We start from the raw sequence: 27,332 nt of genomic DNA, 5'->3' as shown, positions 1-27,332 counted from the left end.
TTTCAACAAAATCCCTCTCATTCATCTAAACACTAGTCTTCTCAATCTATCCTCAGAGAGCAACCCGACCATTACAGTCTGGTGCACTCCCTCTCTGGGAAGTATATCCTTCCTCAGAAAAGGAGACAAAAAACTGTGCACAATATTCAATATATGATCTCATCAAGGCTCTGTACTACTTCAACAAGATCTCTAATCCTCTACTAAAATCCACTTGCAATAACAGGAGTGTCTTCATACTGTTGCATCTAATTGGCTATAAATCACTGTATTGCCAGAGATAGAAAGTAGTGTTCATAAATTATTTTATTACTTCATCTTAACAAAGATAGGCATATTTAAGATCAATTTCCTTTTAGTCACATGTATCTAACACCGGAGTAAGTGAACATGTGATGGACATGATGTAACACTACACGGTTAAAAAAACTCTACCAGTTACACCTACAGGCTAAACCAGTATTATAGATAATGCAGTGGGTTTTTCATACAGCTATGGTCATTAGCATGCATCAAATTTAATACATACAAAAACAATCAACTACATTAAAGTGATCATCTTTGTCAAAAATACTTACATCTGATAATTCAATAACGGATTAGCTGCAATGTTGGGCAATACGTGTTCCCTATAAAGCAACAATCCCTCGTTAAATTGTTCCTACAAGCCAGCAGTCTTTCCATTAGAAGTCTGAGGAATTAATCCGTAGCTGAGTAAATGTTCCTATCAAACAAATATTACTATTAACAGGGTGCAATTAACCGGCATGGACTGGTTTGATGTGACCACACATGTATTAGCATCTGGCTAAAATATAGTACATCAGGAAATGCATTTTGAAAAGTGCAATCTTATTTCTTGAAACCGCAAAGCAAATCCAACACTACAGTTAAAATATTGCATATATGCTAAAATTGTAAAAAGGAATAGAATCATACTATTGCAATTCTGCCAACTGGATATTTTAAACATTTGTTACCACTATTGTCAACTAATGTTATAACTTGGCATCCAATCAAGCCGAGTATACTGGTAGCTGCATGTCCAATTCACCTGCAGTCTTGCCCAGTTTCCTAAGCAGCACATGCTAGTTGCAGGTGATTGGCACAATAGCACACATCACACAAAGTGACAACAGGACTTTTAGTAAGAAAAGCAAGTGCTTTAAGAGCCATAGTCAGTCATTAACAGCTATCAGAATACAATCAAAATGAGAATCCAGAACCGTAACAACTTCATGTATTCACTGCAGTAAGAATGCACACTGATATAATACAAACTGGAAATACAAAAAGAAGTTAGGAAGTTTATACAACTGCTGCAGGTTGTTTTGAATATTATGTTTTCATCAAGTGAATTAGTTTGCAGGAGTAACTGGAAATTTCTTTGCGAAACTGAAGGAATTAAATATGCAACTCTTACACTTGGTGATATTAGACTCAATTTACTAACTTAATCCAGTAAGAAGGCCGAGCATATAAAATGTGCTTTATATCAAAAAGTTGATTAGAGACTATTTATAATGCAAATTCACAACTTTTTTTTTGTTGCACACCAGTTTGTTTAAAATACTTATTGTGGGATATGGACTTCACTGACTGGGCCAGCATTTGTTGCCCATCCATAGCTGCTCTCAAGAAAGTGATATTGAGCTGCCTTGCTGCAGTCCATTTAATGTAGATAGACCCACATGCAAATCAGGAGACAGCTCCAGGATTTTGACTCCATGATACCTAAGGAATGGCGATATATTTCTAAGGGAGGGTACTGAGTGACACTGAAGGAAACTTGAATGTGCCAGGTACCTGCTGCACTTGTCCTTCCAGTTTGTAGTGATCATGGGTTTGGAAGGTGCAATCGAAAGAAGATTAAGTGAGTTTCTGCAGTGCAACTTGCAGATGATGCACATTGCCTTTCCTGGTAGTCTAGTGGTTAGGATTCGGCACTCTCACTGCCGCAGCCCGGGTTCGGTTTCCAGTCAGGGAAGTCAAGCTGTCCTTTGCTAGTTTGTCGTTAGCACTGCAGCCTCACAGCGCCAGGGACCCGGGTTCGATTCCAGCCTTAGGCGACCGTCTGAGTGGAGTCTGCACATTCTCCCCGTGCCTGTGTGGGTTTCCTCCAGGTGCTCTGGTTTCCTCCCACAGTCCAAAGATGTGCAGGCTAGGTGGATTGGCCATGCTAAGTTGCCCGTAGTGTTCAGGGGTGTGTGGGTTATAGGGGAATGGATCTGGCTGGGATGCTCCAAGGGTCGGTGTGGACTTGTTGGGCTGAACAGCCTGTTTCCACATTGTAAGGATTTTATGATTCTACAATTCTATGCTGCTACTTTATGTCAGTGGTGAAAGGTGCAGACAGGTTCGCAAGAGTCAGGATACAAGTTCACACATTCCTAGCCCGACCTGCTCTTGTAGCCACTATATTTATATGGCCAGTCCAGTTCAGTTCAATTTCTGGTTAAAAGCAACCCCAAGACGGTGGCCATGAAGAATTCAGTGATGGTAACGCCATTAAGTATCAAGGGACTCCAAGAACCACAGCCATCTTCCTTTGTGCCAGGTATGATTCCAACCGCAGAAAGCTTTCCCCATTATTACCACTGACTACAGTTTTGCTGGGGTCTTTGATACCCAAGGACAGTAGTCTCATCTCACATCAGGAATTCAGCTCTTTGGTTTGAACCAAGACTGTAACGAGGTAGGATGGCACGTTCCATACTTTATCCATTTCTTCTGGTTTGGTTTTTTTCTTAAAAATATCCGAGGGCTTCAGCTGAGTAACTGATCAGTAGGTATCTATATAGCATTTCTACAATAGTTGTTAGAAAAGAAACTCCATTAGAGAGTGAGGAGGAAGCTAGGTAAAAACATGAAGTCCAGCTTTCAGGGCTAAGAATTCCAAAATCAACATGAATGATTGTACATTTTCTTTTCCCGCATACAGTCCAGAAGTTGCGTGTGTATAATTTGAAATTTAAAAAATACAAAACTCATAGTTGATGCCAAAGATCTAGAAGCAACCCTCAATACATGAAAAACAATTAGCCATTGCTGTATAAAGCAAGTGCAACAAGCTGAAACCAAATGAATTAAAGTCATTATCAGATAATTAGTAAGCAACTTCACTGCATCTCAGCTGTTGGTTCAGCACTTTCAAGGTGGTAGGAGTAAGATACAAACATGGGATCCAGACTTTTCCATATCACATCAAGAGACTCCTTACTTCAGGTGCTATGCATCAACAGGTGATTGACTGACAACCTAAATTTCTGTTATACAATTAAGTCAAGCAGGAGCAGACTGAATTGGGAACACTTCAGAAGTTTCCTCACAATACATTGCATATTCCTCAATTATGACTAAATGAAATTGTTAACAGTAGGATCTACATAGAAATTTAATAAATTGAAATTAGATGCAAACATTGGCATCTATTTTAACCTGTTTAGAGATCAAACAGCAAAGCTTCAGAGGAAAGATGACATTAGACACGGTCCAGTGTAAAATGGGCAGGGTTTTTTTTTCTACAACTACATCCTCAGGTTGAAAATCACTAAATTATGCAGGACAAGTATTTGTATCTTTGTAACTTGAAATTTGTAACAATTATGAATTAAATGCATTGGGTTAACATGATCAATGCATTCCAGAGCCTGCAAAGTATAACGAACAAACAGCAGTCACTGGCTACCAAAGTTTAGGGCATAAATCCACTGTCTGGTATGGTTCAATGGCACAGATCAGAAAATCTCTCTGTTTTATCAGCTGTTCTTAGTCAGGGCATAATACAGGCATTAAGTGAACTTTCGAGGAGGGAGCAGCAATGAAAAAATCTTTTCAACACGATTCAAGGGTCTGCACAGGAGCATACAACAATTCTGCTCAACGTGTGAATCTTGATAGAAACAAACACTAAATTAACCAAGTTAAAGGATAATTCCCCACCTCCATTTCTATTGGAGCTTGGCATCTTGAGAATTTTTGTTAACTAAATTATTGATGCTGACATCAGTTTTACTGCACACCATTTTGTCAGTGCAGTTCAATGTCAAGTTAGATGGTCACCAGTTTTTAAGCTATGAAGTATTCTGAACTGAGAAGGATAGCAATGAATCTCAAGTGGACATTGGCTGGTGAAACAGAATGACAAATGGCAGTTGAAATTTAATGCAGAAGCGATTAGTTTGATAGGCGAACTGAGAGTAGACAACTTAAAATAATGGTGAATTTCTACAGGAGTTGCAAAAGCAGAGAAACCGGAGGGTGCGTGTGCAAACATCTGTGTGACAGGTCAAGAGAACAAAGAACAATACATTACGGGAACAGGCCCTTCAGCCCACCTAGACTGCTCTGATACATGATGCCTTTCTAAATTAAAAAGCTTTTGCTTTTACAGGGTGCACCTCCCTCTATTCCCAGCCTATTCCTATAGCTGCCAAATGCTTCATAAACATTGCTATTTTGTTTGCTTCCACCACCACCTCTGGCAGCACATTCCAGACACTTGCAACCCTGAATAAAATAACCTTGCCTTTCATCTCCTTTAAACTTACCCGCTTTAAATTTAAACCTATGTCCCCTAGTAATTGACACTTTTACCAAGAAAAAGACTCAATTATCCATTCTATCCATGCCTCTCAATTTTGTAAACTTCTATCAAGTTGCTCTTCATCCTTTGACATTCAGGTGAAAATAAAACCAAATTTGTCCAATCTCTCCTCATAGCTAATACCCTCCATACCAGAAAACATTCTGGTAAACTGTTTCTGCACCCTCTCCAAAACCTTCAGACCATTCTGGGAGTGAGGCAACCAGAACTGTACATAATATTCTAAATATGGCCGAACTAATATTCTACACAGCTGCAACATAACTGCTAATTTTTATACTCTATGGCCTGGCCAATGAAGGCAAGCATACAATATGCCTTCTTGACCAGCTTATCCACTTCCGTTGCCACTTTCAGGGAACTGTGGACATGTACGCCTAGATCCCTCTGTATGCTGATGCGATTAAGGGTTCTGCCATTTACTGTATACTTCCTTTCTGAAACAGATATTCCAAAACGCATCACCTCACATTTGTCCAGATGAAATTCAATCTGCCATTTTTCCAAGGCTGCAGCCTATATATACACTGCTGTATTCCCTGACAATCATCCTCACTATCAGCAGCAGCAGCAGCAACCTCCCCCACTCCGCTCTTTGTGCCATCTGCAAACTTACTAACAAGACCACCTATATTCTCCTCTGAATCACACAGGGGTCCCAGCACTGAGCCCTACAGAACACTGGTGGTCCAGTCAGAAAAACGCCCTTCCACCTCAACTCTATCTTCTAAGTCAGTCCTGTAACCATCTTACCAGTTCACCGCAGATCCTGTGGGACTTCATTTTTTCCTTTTAAAAATCAGCCTGCCATGGGGGATCTTATCAAGGGCTTTGCTAAAGTCCATATTGACAACACCTATCATCCTGTCCTCAATCATTTTTGCTGTTTCCTTGAAAAACACATTCAATCAAGTTTGCAAGCTACGACCTTCTCCACATAAAGCCACACTGCCTTTCATTAATAAGTCCACATTTTTCCAAATATGCATTGATCCCTAACAATCTTATCCAATAATTTCCCTTACCACTAATGCAAGGCTCACCAGTCTGTGATGTCTTGAATTATCCGTGTTGCCCTTCTTAAACAAAGGAACAGTGTTGGCTCTTCTCCAGTCCTCCTGTGACTATAGAGGTTACAAAGATTTTGTGCAAGGCCCCAGCAATTTCCTTACCTGCCTCCCTCAGCCTTCTGGGATAAATCATATCAGGTCCTAGGGACTTGTTTGCTTTAATGCTTCTTAAAACACCCAATGCTGCCACCCCAGAATATCAACACACCTCTCTTGAGATTCACCATTCACCACATCCTTCTCCTTTGTGAATACCGATGCACATTATTTAAGGATCTCATCCACTTTCTCCATCTCAACACAAACTCCCTCCTTTGTCCTCGAGTAGACCTACACTTCCCCTAGTTACCCTCTTGCTCTTATATTTAAGAAGTGCTTTGGATTTTCCTTCAGCACTTAAGCATGTGGTATTCTGGGTTTATTAAATAGGGCACAGAGTACAAAAGTAAATTCTGAAAATCCTACCTAAAGCATTGACCGAGCCTTAAAAAGGACTGTGACCAGTTCTGGATATAACTGGTCAGAAGGGCGCAGAGGCATTTGAGAGGATACAACAACATTTGAGAATGATTCCTAGGAGAGACTTCAATTGCAAAGAATAGATTGAAGTAGTTTGGGCTTTTTCCACGTGTAGAAGTGGCTAGGAACAGAGAGGTGTCCAAAATTATAAAGGGGTTTAGAGAAAAAAAAATCATTCTATTGACAGTGGGATAAAGAACTAGAAGACACTGAATTAAATTAATAGGTGAAAGAAATAACATCACCAGGAGGAAAATTTTACACCGCAAATGGGGGAAGATATAGAATACTTTGCCTGCAAGTATGATGGAGACAGATTAGACCAAAGCTGTCAAAAGAGAATTGGATAATTGTCTAGAGACAGAGTTTTTAAAAGGACTATGGGGATTAAACGATTTGTTCAGGCAAAGAGCTGGCTTGGACACAAATAGCTGGGAATGGAGTGGGGAGAAGAGAGAGGATTCTGTTTTACAGTATTTATAAAGTTATTGGGTAAGGCTCAACCAGGACCACTAGATGGAGCACTATATCTAGAAGAAACTACAGGGCCAGTTCTACCAAAAAGAAATGCAGATCTTGTTGGCAAATCTCAGTCATTTGCAGAGATGTATGGTACGCAACTAAAATCATCCCTGTTGAACCAATCCTTCAGAGGAACAGATTCATGAAAGACAAAATAGAAGCCAAATAATAACAATTAAGGTTCAGTAAATGTTATTTTGAACCATTCCTCTACATTAATTCTCAAATGTGACTTCATATCAAATCAGATCATTTTACATTTTCCTGCAAGCAATGAAATCCTTTAATTAGCACATTCACATGACTCAGATACAAGTAGTGCTTATGTAAATACCAAACAATTTACATCATAGGTCTACTATACTCAAAAATATTCAAGGTTGCTAAAATGAAAGGATCATAAGTATAAAAACAAAGTGCTGTAGAAACTTGGTCAGATCCGACAGCATCTGTGGAGACAGAAACAGAGTTAACATTTCAAGTCTGATAGGACTCTGTACATTGCCACAGCAGTAAGGCTTTATACAATTGTGCATAATGCTTTTGGACAGATGTCAAGGTCTTGGAGAAGGCTAACCAGGATGATAATTGAGATAAACAACTTCAGTTATTTAGATAGATTGTTGAAACCAGAACAATACATGAAGACATGTTAAGAGGTATTCAAAATTATACAGGATTCCCTACTTGCTGCATTTCCTCTACATGCAGACTCACAGATTTTAAATAATTGGCAAGCGATAAGAAGAAAATTAGGCAAGATCTGGAAACAACACACTTCACAGGGAATTCTAAAAAACATTCCAAGCCAACATTATATTAGGGCATATGCCTAAAAAACAAATTTTTGATCAATGCCTTAGAGGAGAAAAAAACAAGATGGACAGAAAAGTTCACGAAGGGAATTTCAGCACTTAGAATCAAGCCAAAAGACAACAACGGAGGCTGCGATTAAAGTTGTAGACGCTTAACAGCCAGAACGTTACTCACATGTATCTCAAATGAATTTGGACCTAGAGGAAATTACACAGTTAAGCAAGAGGGAGGCCATGAAGGGATTTGAAAAAAGGATAATTTTAAAAGCAGGTGCTCCTTGAATGGGAGGCAACATAGATCAGCAAATACAAGGTTGACAGATGAATAGCGTTTAAAGGCACATTAAGATACAGAGGTAAGAAGTTCAGAGGATAGAAGGTGGAAGACCAATCCGAGAGAGAATGTGAAAAGTCAAATCTAACAAAAAGAGGGACAAAATTGAGGATTCAGGAATGTGTGATGGAATACTCTCCACTTGCTTCGATTGGTGCAGTTCCACCTCTCAAGAAGCTCAGCACCATCCAGGACAAAGATTCCCACTTGATTATCACCCAATCCACCACCTTGAACATTCAATCTCTTCAATACTGTGGACATTAGCAGCAGTATGTGCCATCATGAGGATATACAGAAGCAAAATCGCTCAAGCCTCTCTGACAGCACCTACTAAACCTGCAACTTCTACCAGATAGAAGGACAAGGACAAGGACAACGACAACAGATGTTTGGGAATACCACCACTCCAAGCTCTCCTCCAAGCCGCATACGATCCTTACTTGCAACCATTTCTCCATTCTGTTACCAGGTCAAAATGCTGGAACTCCATTCCCAACAGCATCTGGGCATCCCTATACCCACAAAGACTGCAATGGTTGAAAGCAGCGGCTGGCCACCACTGCCCCAAGGCAATTAGAGAGGAGAAAGAAACACTAGCCAACAAACACCCACACCCCAGGAATGAATAAAAGAAATACTAAGTGGAAATAGATAATTGTAATGATGGCACTGATGCAGTCAGAGGTTCTTTATAGAGACAAACACCACTCAAATGTTGCAAATAGCCTTATGAAGATGCTTAAGTGAAGACTGAAGATAGTGAATAGGAAACAGTTTGAAGCCAGGTCCAAAATCAAAGATTACAGTATTGCGAATATTCGATTGGAGGAAATTTCTGCTCACCCACTAAAAAATATAGGTGCCATATTCTTACCAGCTCTCTCTGAAGAGAGAGAGAACTGGTGGTGGTTTGACCGAAGACCACACCTCAGGCAAGGTGAGAGGTTGAAAGAGATAATACTTCAGGCTAACCTCATTATTGGATATTAAATAAGCATTTGATAATTTAGCACAGTTGAAGAGTTAGATGGCAGTGAAAGTTGAGCTGCATGCTGTCAGCACAAATGAAAACCAACATCAAGCCTTCAGATAATGTCTCCACAGGATACCATGTAGATGAGATGTAGAAGAGGTCACCAGAATATATCTTTGAGACACCAGAGTTAACAGTGCAAGAGTAGGAAGAGAAACCGCTGCAAGTGGCATTATGGTTATGGTCAGAGAGATTAGAACGGAACCAGCCAAGAGGAGGCACACTCAAGGGATGAGAGTGGAGCCGGATGACATGAACTGTTGCAGACAGGCTGAGAAGAGCAAAGAGGGATTACTTACCTATGTCATTATCACACCGCATGTCTCGTCAGGAGCAGAAAGCCATTCATAGAGTTAAACGTGGGGATCTGGGAAAAACAGGCACTCATTTGGGAGGTGACATCATGTTCACAGCTGCTTGAAAAGGTGATAGAAGCTGACTGTATAGGAGCTTTCCAAAAGCAAATGGGACATGAAGTTGAAGAAGAATAATGTGCAGGGTTATGGGGAGAGAAGAGGTGTAGAATAATTGGACACTCTTTACAAACAGCCTACATAGGCTCTACAGATTGACTGGACTTTTACAGTCATCCAAGATTCAGCAAGTTTAAATTAGATAAGAATTGGTTGAGTGCCTGATGCCATTTTTACTTTTTAATCATGTTAAAAAGCTAGAAAGTAAGCAAAATAAAAACTTATGCTAAACTTTAAAGTTATTAGCCCAAATAAAAAAGGTAGCTATGCTTTGAAAAATCTCAATGCAAGAATAACTCAAACTTTTAGAAGCCAATTCAACCTGATCAACGGAGTTTAATTTAAAAGTGCCAAAAGAAACATTTAGCTCCAACTTTATTGAATCTGCATACACACAATATCCTTTTATTTTAAGTTTATGCAATCTATATCCAGTCAACCAATACAGCAATTCATTTTTATCACAGAATAAGTCTGACAAATGCAGACTATAATTTCTGCTAAATTTCAACTCAAGAAATTAAAAATCCATAGTCAATGCAGTTGATAAAATCTGCCCAAGCTACAGGTGATTATGTAGACTTCAATTAAAACACTGTAAAGCCATCCAACTAATCAAGTTGTTTAGGAGCAAATTATTGCAGATGCTGGAATCTGAACCAAAAACAAAAGATGCTGGAGATCTCGGCAGGTCAGGCAGCATCCATGGACAGAAGGCAAGCTAATATTTCAAGTCTAGATGACTATTCATCAGCTCTGATGAAGAGTCATCTAAACTCGAAATGTTAGCCTGCTTTCTCTCCATGGATGCTGCCTGACCTGCTGTAAATCAAGTTGTTTACCAGCTAGTTCGTTTCAAACTTGTTTCACTTTTTGGAAAAAAGATAGATATGTGTACTAGACTAACAGAACTGCCAACAGCTGTAATGTTTAAACTCGCTTTTATTTCTACTGCTCAAATATCTAGTGCATTATTTTGAGTTATCTAAATTTTCATATTCAAAATCTGGCATGAAGTTCATTAGTATGATGCAGGAGACCTATGTATTTGGATTATTTCAGTGGAGAATATTTGACACTAAATCCAAACAAAAATTAGACCACAGATCAATTCAGGCAAGTTCTTTACCAAAATAGAAGGCCATAATAAATGCAAGCGTCAACTGCATTTTAATTCAGACTCAATTCCAGTGGCTATTGCCACTTCCAAAATCTCAGATTGCACACAACTGATAAAAACAGAAGACACCTGAAGCAATACTGTGATATCAGTGTTAAATAAGTGTCATTTCTTCTACCGGACACACAACGTTCTCTCATGTATACACTGCCAGACGATTATTAAACCTTACAGCTTGTTACTGCAGTGCAGAGAGAAAACGCACAAATTGTAATGAACACCAAAACCACACCCACTGCCAGGGAGCAGCACTGAGTCCATGCAAAAATGTCATACGAAATGTGAATATTGTGATCTTTGTACATGCATTGATATTTGCCACATACTCTCAAATCATTTAATTTTTCATGTATGCAAAGTGCTTTACATCTCCATATATTTGCATAACATCCACACCGAATCAAATGTCACAGCATTCATTTCAAACTTAATCAATCCGACACCCATATCATATTGATGAAATGCCCCCTCATAACTTAAGATAACTAAGTTTTTTTATACTTGAATTAACTTTTTGACTTTTTCAGTGGCAGGGTCAAATCAGATGAGAAATTATTAGTATTTACATTGGTGGAGAAGGGCAGATTTCAAATATCTAAAGTATTTGCCCTCATCGTTTAGTGAGAAACTTTTGCAATAATTCACAACATAGAATTTCATAAATACAACTAAATGTCCAATGATTTTTACATGTTTCACTAGCAGTAATCGGGCATTTCAGTCAATAAACTTGAAGCACTGGCTTTCTTACTATGTGCGTTTCGAAAGTAAGCTTAATCTCGAATGAGAACTGAACGTTGCAATGTATTATCTCTATCTACCCACAACACCTGCCTCACCCCCAAAAGCAATCCTTTTCCTCGAAAACATAAGGATCTGGACTTCAAACTGAAAGCAGACATCAGGGGGCTATAAACAGGAATTGAACTAACACTTTCTAAAACTTGCTATTCGTGTCCTTCATGTTAGTAGCTTTAAAATTAAATAAATCTATTCCAACACTTTCCCATTACGCCATCCTTCAAAGTTGCTACTACTTATTAAACGTAATTCCCAAAGATGGTTAAAACTTCAATGCACTTCCGTTTTTAAAAAAATCCGAGCCCTCACTTTTTTTAATGGTCACATGGCGATCTTTCCCCACTGTTGAGAGAATATCTATATATAGTTAAAGATTAAGGAAGAGTTTGCAGCAGCGGAGAGTGCGATGATGTTTGTGCAGTAAGAGCCGGCAGCACTTAACCGTGTGGGGAGGTGACAGTGACTCACTCGCTTGCGCTATGCCTCGGAGACCAACCACCAGCCGCACATGGTTCCTCTTTTACCGGCTTTTTCCCTCCTCCCCCTCCAGCACAAACGTGTCATTTCAGACTCTGGCTACAAACGCGCTAACACCCTACACACGCACGGCTGAAATATTAATGCAAATACTAATATATACAATATAGTTAGCGTCAAAGCCCGGCCGGTCTCTTCCCCAACTCCCCCACCCCCACCCACACCCACGACACCCTGAGCCCGGGGCGGGGGTTACATTCCACCCCAGGGCAGCGGCGCAGCTTCCATATGGTCAAGGGCCTCACTACTAAAAGCAAGCACAACCGAGAAACACAGGTTAAAATCCAGATTTTGGTTTTAGCCAGTCCCTCACCTCTCCCAATAAAAACTTCAACATGACATGAGACTCTTGAAGGCTGGGGCCTCCTCTCCCTTGGCTGCAGAAGGAGAGAGGGGCGGCTCAGGCTGGGCGGCCTGCTCTCTCTCCCCCCGTCTTTTTCCAGAAGCCGGGGAATACCAGTGTGGGGGAGAAAAGAGAGAGACTGGGGCCTGGCTGCCACTCAACCCGGGCTTTAGGGAGTGGTGGGGGTAAAAGTCTATGGCCTTCACCCCAACCCCAACCGAGTGGCGCCGGCCACGGGCTTGAAAGCGACTCGATATTCCCAGGAATCGGGAGGTGGAGATGATGGGGAGGAATATGCCGAGGCCGCTCTTGCCCCCTCCCAGTTAGAGAAAGGGGTTTCTCTCTCTCTCTCTCTCTCTATAGCCGTTCCTTCACCTTCCCTCCCCCTTCCTGCAGCCCCAGCCCTGGGTGTCAGCAGAAACACGTCAGGCCACCCCTTACCCGGGAAGGACTGGGCTCCTCCTCAAGGTGTAAATGTTTTTTTTCTTTCCTCCCTTCTTCTGTCCTGTGAATCAGAAAAATAAAACAATCAGGCCGAAGCACAGAGGGCAGGACAGCCACCGGGCCAGTCAGCAGCGAGTGCTTGCAGTCTCCATGCCGAGGATGGAGACGGATAATAAAAAGCGGCCCAGTAATGGCGTACCTTCGTCCTCAGTCCGCACAGCCGGACGATCGGCTACTTTCGGAGATTTCCGCCTCTAGGGTTCCGGAAAGGACACGTGACACCGCCAGGGAGAGGGCAGCAGCGCTTCACTCCTAAATCACAAGCACTTAGGTTTAATATTGTTGCAATAACACATCCTCTTCCACAGCTCCAAAGCATACACGCACGACCCGGCTGGGGTTTCCTTGCCTGCCCCCAAACCCCGCCCCTCCCCGAAATTTAACACAATTTTGTGTCGAGCAAATTATCCTGTTTCTTCGAGAAATATCCTGAACTATACTTCATGCCCAATGAATTACTTGGAGGTGTAGACACTGACGGCCCACCACTCCCCACAAGTAAAAAAACAAACAGTAGTTGCGTTATGTAAAATTCGTCTGCTTCTTACATTTATGTAAAGCAACATGAAGAGCCAACTCGCAAATATTCCAGTAGACAGAGCAGGGAAACTCAGTTGAGCACCCCAATGCCATCTAGAAATCTGCTCGTAGTAGAATCTCTGAGCCCACAGACTCGGACAAGGTGATATCAAATAATCTGATATTGACAAGTATTAACATAAATTTCAGAAACATCTAAAAGGCATGACATGAAAATATAACTGCTAATTCAAAAAAAATGCTGGAGATCACAGCGGGTCAGACAGCATTTTTCGATCTAGATAACAATTCACCAGAGCTAATACAAATTCTGTTTAAAAAAAACATAATTTAAACAATCTCTGTAGCTTGTGGACTGTGAGAGTGGGAAGTCAAATTATTACTGAGTCAGAGGAGATATCTTACACAATTTGTTTCCCTCTTTCTCCATGGGTAGGAAATAGTCCCAACCTGCCCTGATCCAAATGAAAGACTAAGTTGAGAACATGTTATGAGAATTTCCAAGTTCACATACACTTGTGTAAAACAGTACATGAAAGTAAGGGTGCATGACAGGCCCCACCCCACACTGAGTGCCTTACAATTACCTTTCAAAATGCATCAATAATATTTTCCAACACTGTTCCATATGCAACTCAGCAACCTTTGTAGCAAAGCATGCATGATACAATATAGCCACTATGAGCCATTCAATGGTATCATACAAGCAAAGAGCAAGTTATAAAAACATCATAACATGGTTATATTCAGTCTCTTAGTGAAGGGATCATAGTCAATGTATTATATCAGGGCATTATATTGTGTAGCTACTGCCTTTATTCACAGTGTGCAGAAGTCAATTTCTGCATAGAGCAAGTTCAGCATGGCAAGAAAGACTTATTTGTATCAGGAATTGTTCGCAGAATTCACCCTTGCACTGTAATTGATTAAACCCAAAACTGATATATCAGGTTGTACTGCTTCTAAATGACACTGGAGAAATCTTCAGAGTACATCAGAATAATGTTTTAAAAGCTACAACACGTATACAGATTAGTTAGTAACTAGGTATCTCACTCTTTTCCATCACAGTCTGTACATTGGAACTGAAAAGGTCTTTCTGATAAGAGGAATTGCTTGTTCTTAACAAGAATTTAGTCTCATTAAACAAATGGGGAGTATTTACATATTTACATTATTTACAAGTTTCCTTATCCAAAGTGAAAATATTTTTAATTATGTCACAATGTACCAATCTGATGTCAGCAGCTTTCTCATGACATCATAAAGCCACTCAACTGCCTTCATAGTTTAAATTTTAAAAAGTTAATACTTATAAACAATTGTTATTTATGTAATATGCACAGATATGTTTTAAATAAGAAGGAATGAAGATTATTAAATACATTTTGGTGCAGCCTGGATCAACACATCCCAATTCCTACATTCTGAGTACTGTAATTTTCTGCAAAGAAATATAAAAGGATCATATGATACATCCATCTGTGTCACGATGAATATCTTCACGAGTGAGGTATATGGAATAATAGTTATGAGTGGGTTGTGATCAGACTTGTTAACAAGTGTACTTATCATACCATACTGCAGCCCCTAGGGTATGTTCTACTTTATAAAATTGCAAGACTTTTCCAACTAAAAAGATGAATTTTGACAATATTGTAGCACAGAAAAAGCAATTCCGGCAGCTTTGTGATGTAACTTGTCATTCTGATGTCATTACAATAAAATAAGATTCACTTAAATGTCAATTGAGTCTCAGTTGGTGGTACTTCCACGTGATTAGAAGGCTCTGAATTCAGGTCTCACTCCAAAACCTACAGCGCAAAACTTAAATCTGTTCTCCAGTGCAGCAGTGAGGCATTATTAATTGTTGGAGGTGCCACCTTCCAGTTGAGATGTTAAACTTAAGCCTCATCTCAACTCTCTGGTGGATGGTAAAGATTCCGTGCTATTATTTGAAGAAAGATCATGGGAATTTCCCCATTCTCAGCCAATATTCTTCCCTCATTCTAACATCATTTCTAAAAGCAGTTTAACTGATCATTATAATTTTGATATTTATGAATCTTGTTATTTCTTAACTGCAGCATTTGCTACATTACAACATTGATGACACTTAAAACTTCAGTGGCTATGAAACACTTTGAGATTTCATACAAGGTGTGGGTCTCTCTTAAGTAGAAGCTATATCAGCAGGTCATGAAATGAAATAAGTACCTCCACAGAGGACTGATTTGCCAAGTGGTATGATGCTCATGTGAAATGCTTGGGACATTTAGGACTTAAAAGGCCATAAAGTCATACAGTCATACACCATGGAAAGAGACTCTTCAGTCCAACCATTCTTTGCCAACCATAATCCCAAATAAACTATTCCTACCTGCCTGCGCTTGGCCCATATCCTTCCAAACATTTTGTTGTTCACTTACTTATCCAATTGTCTTTTAAACATTGTAACTGTACCCGCATTCATTAGTTCCTGTGGAAGTTCATTCCACACATGAACCACTCTCTGTGTAAAAAAGTTGCCCCTCATGTCTTTTTTTAAATTGTTCTCCTCTCACCTTAAAAATATGTTCCCCAGTTTTGAAATACACAACCCTTGGGAAAAGACACTTGCCTTCACCCTATCTATATACCCTTCATGATTTTATAAACCTCTGTAAGGTGAATTGAATTGAGTCAGCCTTTATTGTCATGTGCACTCAGATGAATGAAGTGAAAATTTTGTAATGTCAACTCTTTTGGCGCCATTTTAGGTACAGAGTACCTAGGTACAGAATTCTTAAGTACATGTTAAAGACATGAAAGAATCATATATAAAAGTTCAGCACAAGAATAAAAATGTTTTCTTTTATAAAGTACTCAAATTGTAGTCTTTCCACCAAGCACCAAGCCTTCAGCCTGCCCAGGCGAAGTCTCTAGATCACGCTGAGCTTCAAACCTCGAGATCTCGCTTCCAGTCCCCAAAGCCCTCACCTCCACTCTGGGACTCACCGTCCCCGTGCCAGACTCAGCACACCTCACTTCCTACACTCCAGTGAAAAAAGTCCCAGCCTCTCCTCATAACTCTTACCCTCCGTTCTCAGTAACATCCTGGTAGATATTTTCTGAACCATCTCCAGCTTAATAATATCCTTCCTATAACAGGGCAACAGTAACTGGACACAGTACTCCAAAAGAGGCTTCACCAATGTTCTGTTCCAACCTCAATGTGACATTCCAAACCCTATACTCAAAGGTCTGAGTAATGAAGGCAAGCATGCTGAACACCTTCTTAACCAGCCTGTCTACATGTGACGCAAACTTCAGAGAACTATGTACCTGAACCCCTGGGTCTCATTGTTCTACAACACAACCCAAGGCCCTACTTTTAAGTGTATAAGTCCTGCCCTTGTTTGTTTTGCCAAAGTGCAATACCTCACATTTTTCCAAATTAAGCACAATTTGCTACTCCTCAGCCCAAATTGATTTTGTTGTTTTTGGTTCACAGTCAAAAGTGGGTTAAGATCTATTTCATAATTATGCAGACAAATTGTCATTAAAAAAGCCAGCCATGGCACATTTTAGTTTTGATGTTTTGGGTATGCTTCCACTGAAATAATTTTAATAACTTAAAATTGTAATAACTGTGTAAAATGCATTTTTAACACAAAACAATTCAATCTTTTACTTTGCTACTGTAATATGGTGACAGAGGGAAAAAGAGGTTTATTTTGATTGATATTTCTATAAGCAAGCATTTTTCAATATTCCTCTTCCAACATGTTCAGAATTCTCAGAAACTAAGCAAATATAATCAACAAGTATCTCAAACTTACAGAAAAAGAAGGTCTAAAATGCAATGGCCACTCTCTGCTGAATTATATCATTTCAACTGGTGACAATGATAGAGGGCTTTACACACTTTGACAGCAGGGGCTGTTGTGGTGCAGTGGTAGTATCCCTGCCCCTGAACCAAGAGGCTTTGGTTCAAGTGCCCACTTGCTACAGAGGTACATAAGAACATCTCTGAACAGGTTGAGTAAAAGTATTCACAATTGGCTGCAGTTGGCACCCCAACGTAGGGTACCTTTTCCCTTTCCGATGGCCAACCCTAAAGTACATATGGTGATACACCAATATTATGCTAAATTTTGATGCTATTCACAATGAAATAGCCTCCTGATAGTTACTCACAATGCCAGGGGTTTTGAAATGTTTTGATGTCAAGGGAACTTTACAAGTACCAGCACGCTACCAAGTACTGTTTGTCCTGATTTCCAAACTATCAGTACGTATCCCAAAATACACAGAGCGGAACATGAATTGTAAGCTACCAAGTTAACATACAGAAAAACGTGGCATAAAAATTTCTAAAGACTGCACATATTGCAGCAGTATTCCTGGTTCTAGACAGAAAGTTGTTGTATGATCCTATGGTCCATCTGGGATCTCCTCACAACCTTAGTCTGAAATTCTTGACTGTAGATGAGAATCTCTGCTCACAGAATCATTGACACTTACAGCATGAAAGGTGGTCAATTAGCCAAACCTGTCTAATTAAGCTGGCAAATAGCCATCCAACCTAATTTCACAATCCAGCTCTTGGTCATATTTTTGACCCCAGTTCAATTGCATATCCAAGTATTTTCATGATGGTGTCTGCCTTTACCACATTGACAATGATCCAGATCTCACCATCCTTTGGTTGAAACTAAATGCCTCACATCTAAACTTTGTACGTTATGCCCGAGAGCAAGGAAAATTGGGCTTTCTTATCCATTCTATAGACCTGTCATTAAGTTGTGCACATCAATTTTGTTCCCCTTCAACCTTCCCCATTTCAAACAAGCAACTCTATTCAATCCATTCTTTCCTCTTCACTGAAATTCTGCAATCCAGGCAAAATCTTTATTAATTTCCTCTGTACCCTCTGTGCAATCATATCTTTTCAATAATGTGATGATTACAACTGCACATAACATTGCTGCTCTAATATTGTACGTGTCACCAAATAAAGCCATAATTCTTATAGCTAAAGGTCAGAATATAGTGACCAGAGGTTTTGCAATTTCCATCCTTGATTTCCTCAGTAACCTTGGACATAGGTGGATTTTCTACTTTCTGCACAGCCAACCTTTTGAGTATTTTCTCTTTGTTTAATTTTTTAAAAATATCCTTCTTCCTTTACTTTGACATTGGTTAAAGCCTCGTCTTTAGTGAAGATAAACACAACATATTAATTTATTACATCAACCATCCTCACCGCCTTGACAAGAGGATTTTCATTTCGGTCCATAATTGGCTTAACACTTTTTTTGAGCTCTATTTATATTGTTATAAAGGATTTCTGCTTTCTCATTTATGTTATCCAATTATCTTTCTTTGAAATTGTCTACACTTATAAGGCTTACTCCTTAGCCATGTCCAAAATGCCCAATCCATGCACACATCTTAACTGCGCCTTGGCATGTTAAAAAAAGTTTAGTCTGTCAAGGGTTCATCAGCATTAAGATAGAGATGCCCTCTCATTTTCTTGGCATCCATGGGGTCCGCTCTGTCAGTGATACTGCCAAAGTTGCCGATCTGTTGACCCACTCAGCGAGTCAGCAGCTCTAAGGGGCAGGTCCCCATCCTTAACTCTATGGTAGTCCACAATCAGCACTATTACCACTATCAGCAAATTCCATTGTCACCACATATGGGACCAATAGGGTCTCAGGACCTGCCATTGGTCCCAGCTGTGGGACCAACAATGTGTCAGTAAAATTCTGGTGGTATTCCTTGACAGCCTTGAGTAGAAAAATCTCAGTTTTGAAATTTCCAATTGCCTAGCACCCATTGTGTTTTATGGGGGGGTGATAATTCCAGATTTCTACTACAATGCATTATTGAACTAGCGATGTTAATTAATTAAATGAGGAAACCTCTGGTAATGATGATGCAGCAGTTTCAAAACCAGTAATCCCATCACTAGAAAAGCAGTCACAATTGTTTGAAACTTCACACAAACACTAACTGGAAGAAATAATCAGTTTCCACTCGTTGACAGGATGGGAACAGCATGTGTTGAGAAAAGAAAGCAAATAATATGATTGCATCCATTGTGCGCAGATTTTAACAGGAAAAGAATGTTGTTCAATTAAAATTGTGATTTCTTAATTTTTTAACACAACAGATTAACAAAACGTATTACTGTGAACACCCTGATATCATGATATTGTCTGTCATTCTCAAGGAGGTTCATAATAATAAAAACCAACTGTAATTTAGTGCCAGTAAAGCACTTTGGAACATCTTAAGATTGTGAAAGGTATTCTATAAAATGTAACTTTTCTTCTTTTTGTAAAAAAATTTCATCACATATAAAAAGAGGTTTATTGGTCATAGCTTGCTAGTTAAAATGACTTGGGTCTTTACTGATACAATTATCTACTACATCAGCAATAAGGAAATTAAAACATTTCCTATTTCTTCAAAAAACCTAAATACAAAGATGGAAACCATGATAATGAAGTGCATGCTTCATTTTTTAATTATACAATTTGTCGTCAGATGACCATGTCATTTCCAGAGCTGTCAAGTTTATGATTTAACATTAAAAACCTTCAATATAATAATTTAAAGGGGGAAATATACAGACAATAGACATTAGGCAAAGATTTAGATTTCATTGCTACCAAAATGCTTTTGTGAGCATAAGAGAGCACAATAGCATTCTTAAAGTAACTTGACAACAAGTTGTATTAAAAGATAAAATCAAATTACATTAGTCTCACAGACCTTAGGAGTTGCATTTATATAGTGCCATATTGCTCTTCCAGGAATGTCTCAAAACCCTTAAGTTAAAATGAATCACATTTAGAATGCTTTAATTATTGTTATGTAAGAAATCACTGAAACCATTTTGCAGACAGTGATATTCCATATAAAGGAATGAAATGAATGACTAGTTAATCTATTTTTAGTTTTATTAGTTGAGGGAGACATGTTGGACAGGAAAACTTGCTGTTATTCTTCAAACAGTGCCATGGAATCTTTAATATCTGTCTGTATCACTAGAACAGGCATACAGGAACCTGATTCAACAGACTTTCTTGCATAAAGTACTAGTGAGTCATTTTCATACTTGTACTCATATCGACCTTTACCTTCTGTACTTGGAATTTGTATGTTATGTTGATTTTCTGCAAATTCCATGCCCAATAAACTGTATGCAAGAGTTGAACTGCTGATGTCATTTAAAAATCAGCACTTTTGTTTGGGAGAGTGGTCACCCTGTTACAGGAATGATATTATTAAACTGGAGAAGGTTCAGAAAAGATTTGGGGTGGCATGGTAGCACAGTGGTTAGCACTGCTACCTCACAGCACCAGGGACCCAGGTTCAATTCCAGCCTCAGGTATTTGTCTGTGTGGAGTTTGCACATTCTTCCTGTGTCTGCATGGGTTTCCTCTGGTTTCCTCCCACAGTCCAAAGATGTGCAGGTTAGGTGGATTGGCTATGCTAAATTGCCTGTAGTGTTCAGGGATGTGTAGCTTATGTGGGTTATAGAGGGATGGGTCTGGGTGGGATGCAGTGAGGTTTGGTGTGGACTTGTTAGGCCAAAGGGCCTGTTTCCACACTGTAGGGATTCTATGATTTACGAGGATGTTGTTGGGATTGGAGGGTTTGAGTTATAAGGAGAGGCTGGATATGCTGGGACTTTTTCATCGGATCATAGGAGGTTGAGGGGTGACCTTATAAAGGTTTATAAAATCTTGGAGAGTATATATAAGGTGAATGGCAGGTGTCCATTCCCTAGGAGGGAGGATTTCAACTACAGAGCATATTTTTAATGAGAGAGGAGAAAGATTTTAAAAATACATGGGGACAACTTTTTAACGCAGAAAGTGGTTCATGTGTGGAATGAACATCCAGAGGAAGTGGTGGATGTTAGTACAGTTACAACATTTAAAGGTATTTAGATAACTACATGAATAAGAAATGTTTGGAGTGATATGGGCCAAGCGCACGCAGGTGGGACTAGTTTAGTTTGGGATTATGGTTGTCATGGACTGGTTGGACCAAAGGATCTGTTTCAGTGCTGTCTGCCACTATGACTCTGTAAGAAGTATAATAGAGACTTCTCAATGTGAACCACTGGATATTAATGTTATACTAAAATTGGTACTACAGGAAATGCAAAAAAAGGGATCAAATGGAAAAGGGTGCCATGTTCCATTGTGCTAATTACTTACTTATTTAATTGTCTCTGAAGGGAATGTTCCACTAATACTAGTGTGGGAAGAGATTGTTAATAGTGTCAATGTTGCCTGCACTGCAACAAAAACTGCTAAAGTAGTTCTACAGCAGTTTTCTATATCCAAGTCTGTGTGGTAGAAGGTATTTTCTGCTAACCTTCCTCATTTCTCACTCAAAAGCATTCATACAATTTCACAGCCAAATGAATGTTTCCCATTTGCAAACATACAGCAGCAAATTAAGTTGCAACTTAGATTTGAAACTGAGAACATCCAACATTGCATGAATCCAATGATACAACCCTCATATCAAAGGAATTCTATTCACATGGACTAAGAACAAAAGTAGGCCTTTAATCTCATGCTTATGCCACCCACAATGTAGTTGAAGTCGTGGCTCATAGAATTCCTACAGCACAGAAAGAGGCCATTCAGCCCAACAAGTTTCCACCAACCTTCCAAAAATCATCCCACCCATACCCACTCCCCAACCCTTTCCTCATAGCCTCACATTTACCATGGCCAATCTACCTAACCTGCATATCTTTGGACAACGGAAGAAAACCAGAGCGCCTGGCAGAAACCCTCTCAGACACTGAGAAACATGCAAACTCCACACAGACAGAAATTGAACCCAGGTCCATAGCACTGTGAGGCAACGTGCTAACCACTATACCATCATGCCATCTGTTTGATCTGTGACCTGGCTTTACTTCATATAATGTAATAGAGTGCAAATGCTTTCCAATGTGACCCCATTTTAACAAATGAAAATTAACGTGGCTCCCAGACAGAAACAAAAGTGAAACAGCACAAACGGAGCATAGTAACATCCAATATATAATTACTTACATTCAATTTATTATGATTTTACAATCATAGAATGGTTACAACACAGGAGGAGGCCATTCAACTTGTCATATCCGTGCTGGCTGTCTGAAGGAGAAATTCACCTGGTGCAATTCACCTTCCCTCTCCCCACAGTGCTGGACATTCTTCCTTGCCTCATGAATGTTTCAAATGAACCTTTTTCCACCAAATATTCACGCAGTGCATTCCCAAACCTATAACTCATTGCATAAAAAACAACTTTTTCATGTCACTATTACTTCTTTTACCTACTACTTTATATCGGTGCCCTCCACTTTGCATGAGGACAATTTCTTCCTATCTACTTTTGACGTAAAATGCAGGAAGATCAGCCTGAGCAGCAACAGATAAAGCTAAATATGAGATATCAAATGTGGTGAAGCTACAGCACAGGACCACTTGTATAAAAGCAGCATGTGATTGACAGAGCTAAGCAATCCCACAATGATCGGACCAGATTTAACTTCTCCAGTCCTGCTACATCCAGTCATGAATGGTGGTGAACAATTAAACAACTCACTGAAAGATGTGGCTCCACAATTAGCCCCACCTTCAACGGTGGTTGGAGACCAGCACATCAGTACAAATGACAAAATTGAAACATTTGCATTCATTGTCGGCCAGAAATGAGAATCCATCTCAGCCTCTTCCTGAGATCACCTGCATCGCAGATGCCAGTCTTCAGCCAATTTGACTCACTCTGCACATTGTCAAGAAATGGCTGAAAACACTGAATACTGCAAAGGTTATGGTCCCTGCAAACATTTCAGCAATAATATTGAAGACTTGTGCTCCAGAACATGCTGTGCCCCGATCTAAGCTGCTCCAGTACAGTTATCCAGCCATGTGGAAAATTGTCCAAGTGTGTCCTATCCACAAGAACTAGAACAAATCCAACCTGCCAAATTACCACACCATCAGTCTACACTCAATCATCAGCAAAGTGATAGAAGGTGTCATTGACAGTGCTATCAAATGACACTTAATTAAAATTAACTTTCTCACTGACATTCAGTTTCAGCATGATCAGGCCCACTCAATTCCTGACCTCATTACAGATTTAGTCCAAAAACAGACAAAGAGCTGAACTCAAGAGGGGAAATGACGGTGGCTAAATTTGGTAGTGTGACAAGGGAGGGTTTAAACTAGATCAGCAGGGGAGGTGGGATCCTCAACAGCAGGGAGGCAAGTGTGAGGCTGGAAATAGCAAGTTGAAGAGATAGTTCAGGCTGGAAAATGACAGGGAGTGAGGAATGCCTGTTGGATTAAATTGCATCTATTTCAATGCAAGAGGCTGACAGGTAAGGCCAATGAACGCAAGGCATGGATAGGCAAGTGGGACTGGAATATTATAGCCATTACAGAAACATGGCTAAGGGAGGGACAGGACTGGCAGCTTAAGGTGCCAGGGTGCAGGTGCTTTAGGTGGGACAGAGATGAAAGAATGTGGGGAGCTAGAGTTGCATTTTTGATTAAGGGGAGTATCATAGCAGTAGTTGGAAATGAAATAACTGAGGGACCATCCAGTGAGGCTTTGTGAGTGTAGCTAAGAAATAGGAAGCCAATGGTAACATTATTGGAGTTGTACTATAGGCCCCTAAATAGTCAACAGGAATTAGAGGAACAAATATGCAGGGAGAGTGGGGAGACTTGCAGGAGCAATAAGGTTGTCATAGGAGGGGATTTTAATTTTCCTAACAAAGACTGGGACTGCCATAGCGTTAATGGCTTAGATGGGGTGGAATTTGTTAAGTGTGTTCAGGAAAGTTTCATCAAGCAGTATATAGAGGGTCATACTCAGGAAGGGGCAAAATTCGACCTACTCTTAGGAAATAGGGCAGGACAGGTGACTGAGGTGACAGTGGGGCAGCACTTTGGGACCAGTGACCATAGTTCTATTAATTTTAAAATAGTTATGGAGAGGGACAAAACTGATCCACAGGTTCAAGTTCTAAATTGGGGCAAGGTGAATTTTGATGGAATTAGACAGGAGCTTGCAGAGGTAGATTGGAGTAGTTTGTTTGCAGGCAAAGAAACCTCTGGCAAGTGGGAGGCCTTTAAAAGTGTGATATTTAGAGTTCAAGGCCTATATGTTCCTATGAATGTGAAGGGCAAGGTTGGCAGGAGTAGGAACCCTGGATGACAACAGATATTGAGGCTTTGACCAGAAAAAACGAGGTATGGCTCAGGAACAGGCAGCTGGAAACAAGGGAATCCCTGGAGGTATACAGCGGATACAGGAGTTTACTGAAGAAGGAAATCTGCAGGGCAAAAATGGGGCATGAGATAGCTTTAGCTGAGAAGATTATGGTGAATCCAAAGAAATTCTTTAAGTATATTAAAGGAAAAAGAATAACTAGAGAGAGAATAGTACACCTCAAGGACCAAAGTTCACATGTATGTGTGGAGCCACAGGAGATGGACAAGGTTCTCAATGAATATTTCTCCTCTATGTTTACTGTGGAGAAAGACATGAAGACTTGGGAACTTGGGGAAGTTAGTGATGATATCTTGGGAATATATCACAGTAGAGGAGGTGTAGGAAGTATTAGAATGTATGAAGTTGGATAAATCGCTGATCCTGACCAGATATATCCAAGAACCCTGAAAGAGGCTAGAGAAGAAATTGCAGGGGCCCTGGCTGATCTACTTGCATCATCAGGTGAGGTCCCAGAAGACTGGAGGGTAGCGAATGTTGTGCCTTTATTCAAGAAGGGCTGCTAAGAAAAACCTGGGAATTATAGACCAACAAGCCTAACGTCTGTGGTAGGTAAGTAGCTTGACAAGATTCTGAGGGATAAGATATACATGCATTTAGAAAGGCGTGGTTTGATTAGGAGGAGTCACAGTATGGCTTCGTGCATGGGAGATCATGCCTCACAAATTTCTTAGAGTTCTTTGGTGACGTGACCAGGAAGTTTGATGAGGGCAGGGTGGTAGACACAATCTACATGGATTTCAGTAAACCTTTGCTAAGGTTCTAAATGATAGGCTGCTCTGGAAGGTTAGATCGCATGGAATCCAGGGAGAGCTGGTAAATTAAATACACAATTGGCTTGATGGTAGGAAGGAGAGGGTAATAGTGGAAGGATACTTGACGGACTGAAGGCATGTGCCTCAGGGGTCGGTGGTGGGCCCATTGATGTTTGTTATCTCTATCAATGATTTGGGTGAGAATGTACAAGGCATGATTAGTAAGTTTGCAGATGACACTAAAATAGGCGGGATCGTGGACAGTGAGGAAGGTTATCTGAAATTGCAGCAGGATCTTGGTCAGCTGGGGAAGTGGGTCAAGAAATGGCAAATGGAGTTTAATATAGATAAGTGTGAGGTGTTGCATTTTGGAAAGTCAAATCAAGGTAGGAGTTTCATGGTGAATGGTAGGGTCTTAAGTAGTGGAACAGAGGGACCTTGGAGTTCAGGTGCACGGTTCTCTGAAAGTGTAGACACAGGTAGACAGGGCATTGAAGAAGGCGTTTAGCACACCAGCCTTCATCAGTCAGGGCATTGAGTACAGAAGTTGGGAAGTTATGTTGCAGTTGCACAGGACGTTGGTGAGGCCGCACTTGGAGTATCGTGTTCAGTTTTGGTCACCTTGCTACAGGAAAGATGTTAATAAACTGGAAAGAGTGCAGAAGATATTTACAAGGATATTGCCAGGACTTGAGGGACTGAGTTATAGGGAGTGGTTGGACAAGCTAGGACTTTTTTCTTTAGAGACTCAGGGGGGATCTTATAGAAGTGAGCCTTTTTTCCAGGGTTGGGGAATCGAGGACTAGAGAGCATCAGTTTAAGGTAAGAGGGGAAAGAATAAATGGGAACCTGAGGGGCAACTTTTTTATACAGAGGGTGATATGCATATGGAATGAGCTGCCAGCAGAAGTGGTTGAGGCAGGTACATTAATAACATTTAAAAGGCATTTGGACAAATACATGGATAGGAAAAGTTTCAAAGGATATGGGCCAAGTGCAGGAAAAATGGAGTTAGCATGGATGGACATTTTGATTCATAGAATGATAGAATCCCTACAGTGTGGAAACAGGCCCTTTGGCCCAACAAGTCCACACTGAACCTCAGAGCTTCCCACTGAGACCCATCCCTCTATAACCCACCTAATCTACACATCCCTGAACACTATGGGCAATTTAGCATGGCCAATCCATCTAACCTGCATATCTTTGGACTGTGGGAGGAAACTGGAGCACCTGGAGGAAACCCACGCAGACATGGGGAGAATGTGCAAACTCCACACAGACGTTTGCCCAAGGGTGGAATTGACCCCAGGTCCCTGGTTCTGTGAGGCAGCAGTGCTAACTACTGAGCCACCATGCCACCCCTGGTTGGACCAGTTCAGGCTGAAGGGCCTGTCTCCATGCTGTAGGACTCTATGACTCTATGATATTTCTGCTGCCCTTTATAACAAGGCAGCATTTGACTGGATATGGCATCAAGAAGGCTTAACTAAACTGGAGTCAAAGGAAATTTGGGGAAAACTCTCTACTGGTTGAAGTCATTCCTGGCATGAAGGAAGATGGTTGTAGTTGTTGGAAGCTTATAGGACATTACTGCAGGTGTTCCTAGTGCCCAACAATCTTCAATTGCTTTATCAATGATCTTCCCTCCATCATAAAGCAGGAACACACAGCCTGGGGTGCCTGGTGATGAGAGTGGGAGCAGGCAGCCTGGGCTGGCAGTGAGAGCAGGAAAAGGCTGCAAGGCAGTGAGAGCAGGCAGCCCGGGGTGGCAGTGGGAGCAGGCAGCCTGGGCTGGCAGTGAGAGCAGGAAAAGGCTGCAAGGCAGTGAGAGCAGGAAAAGGCTGCAAGGCAGTGAGAGCAGGCAGCCCGGGGTGGCAGTGAGAGCAGGAAAAGGCTGCAAGGCAGTGACAGCAGGCAGCCCGGGGTGGCAGTAGGAGCAGGCAGCCCGGGGTGGCAATAAGAGCAGGCAGCCCGGGGTGGC

The 27,332-nt window shown here is 40.6% G+C and overlaps 1 long non-coding RNA gene across 2 annotated transcripts in view; it reads right to left on the bottom strand.

Moving 5' to 3' along the window:
* The window catches only part of LOC125484673, a 28,462-nt gene extending 15,434 nt beyond the window's left edge, over positions 1-13,028 (bottom strand). Inside the window, exons 1-2 of one of the 2 annotated variants that reach the window (XR_007263486.1) lie at positions 12,880-13,028; positions 12,678-12,741 (exon numbers count right to left, since the gene is read on the bottom strand). This is a non-coding gene — a long non-coding RNA (uncharacterized LOC125484673). The remainder of the gene's footprint in view (positions 1-12,677; positions 12,742-12,879) is intronic. The other variant, XR_007263485.1, reaches the window with a different exon arrangement.
* Between the last annotated feature and the right edge of the window lie 14,304 nt (positions 13,029-27,332).

The sequence above is a fragment of the Rhincodon typus genome, chromosome 13, assembly GCF_021869965.1.
Source record: "Rhincodon typus isolate 14 chromosome 13, sRhiTyp1.1, whole genome shotgun sequence".
Taxonomy (NCBI): Eukaryota; Metazoa; Chordata; class Chondrichthyes; order Orectolobiformes; family Rhincodontidae; genus Rhincodon; species Rhincodon typus.
Note: the sequence above shows the minus strand (reverse complement) of the source record. Positions and strands in the feature narration are given on the sequence as shown.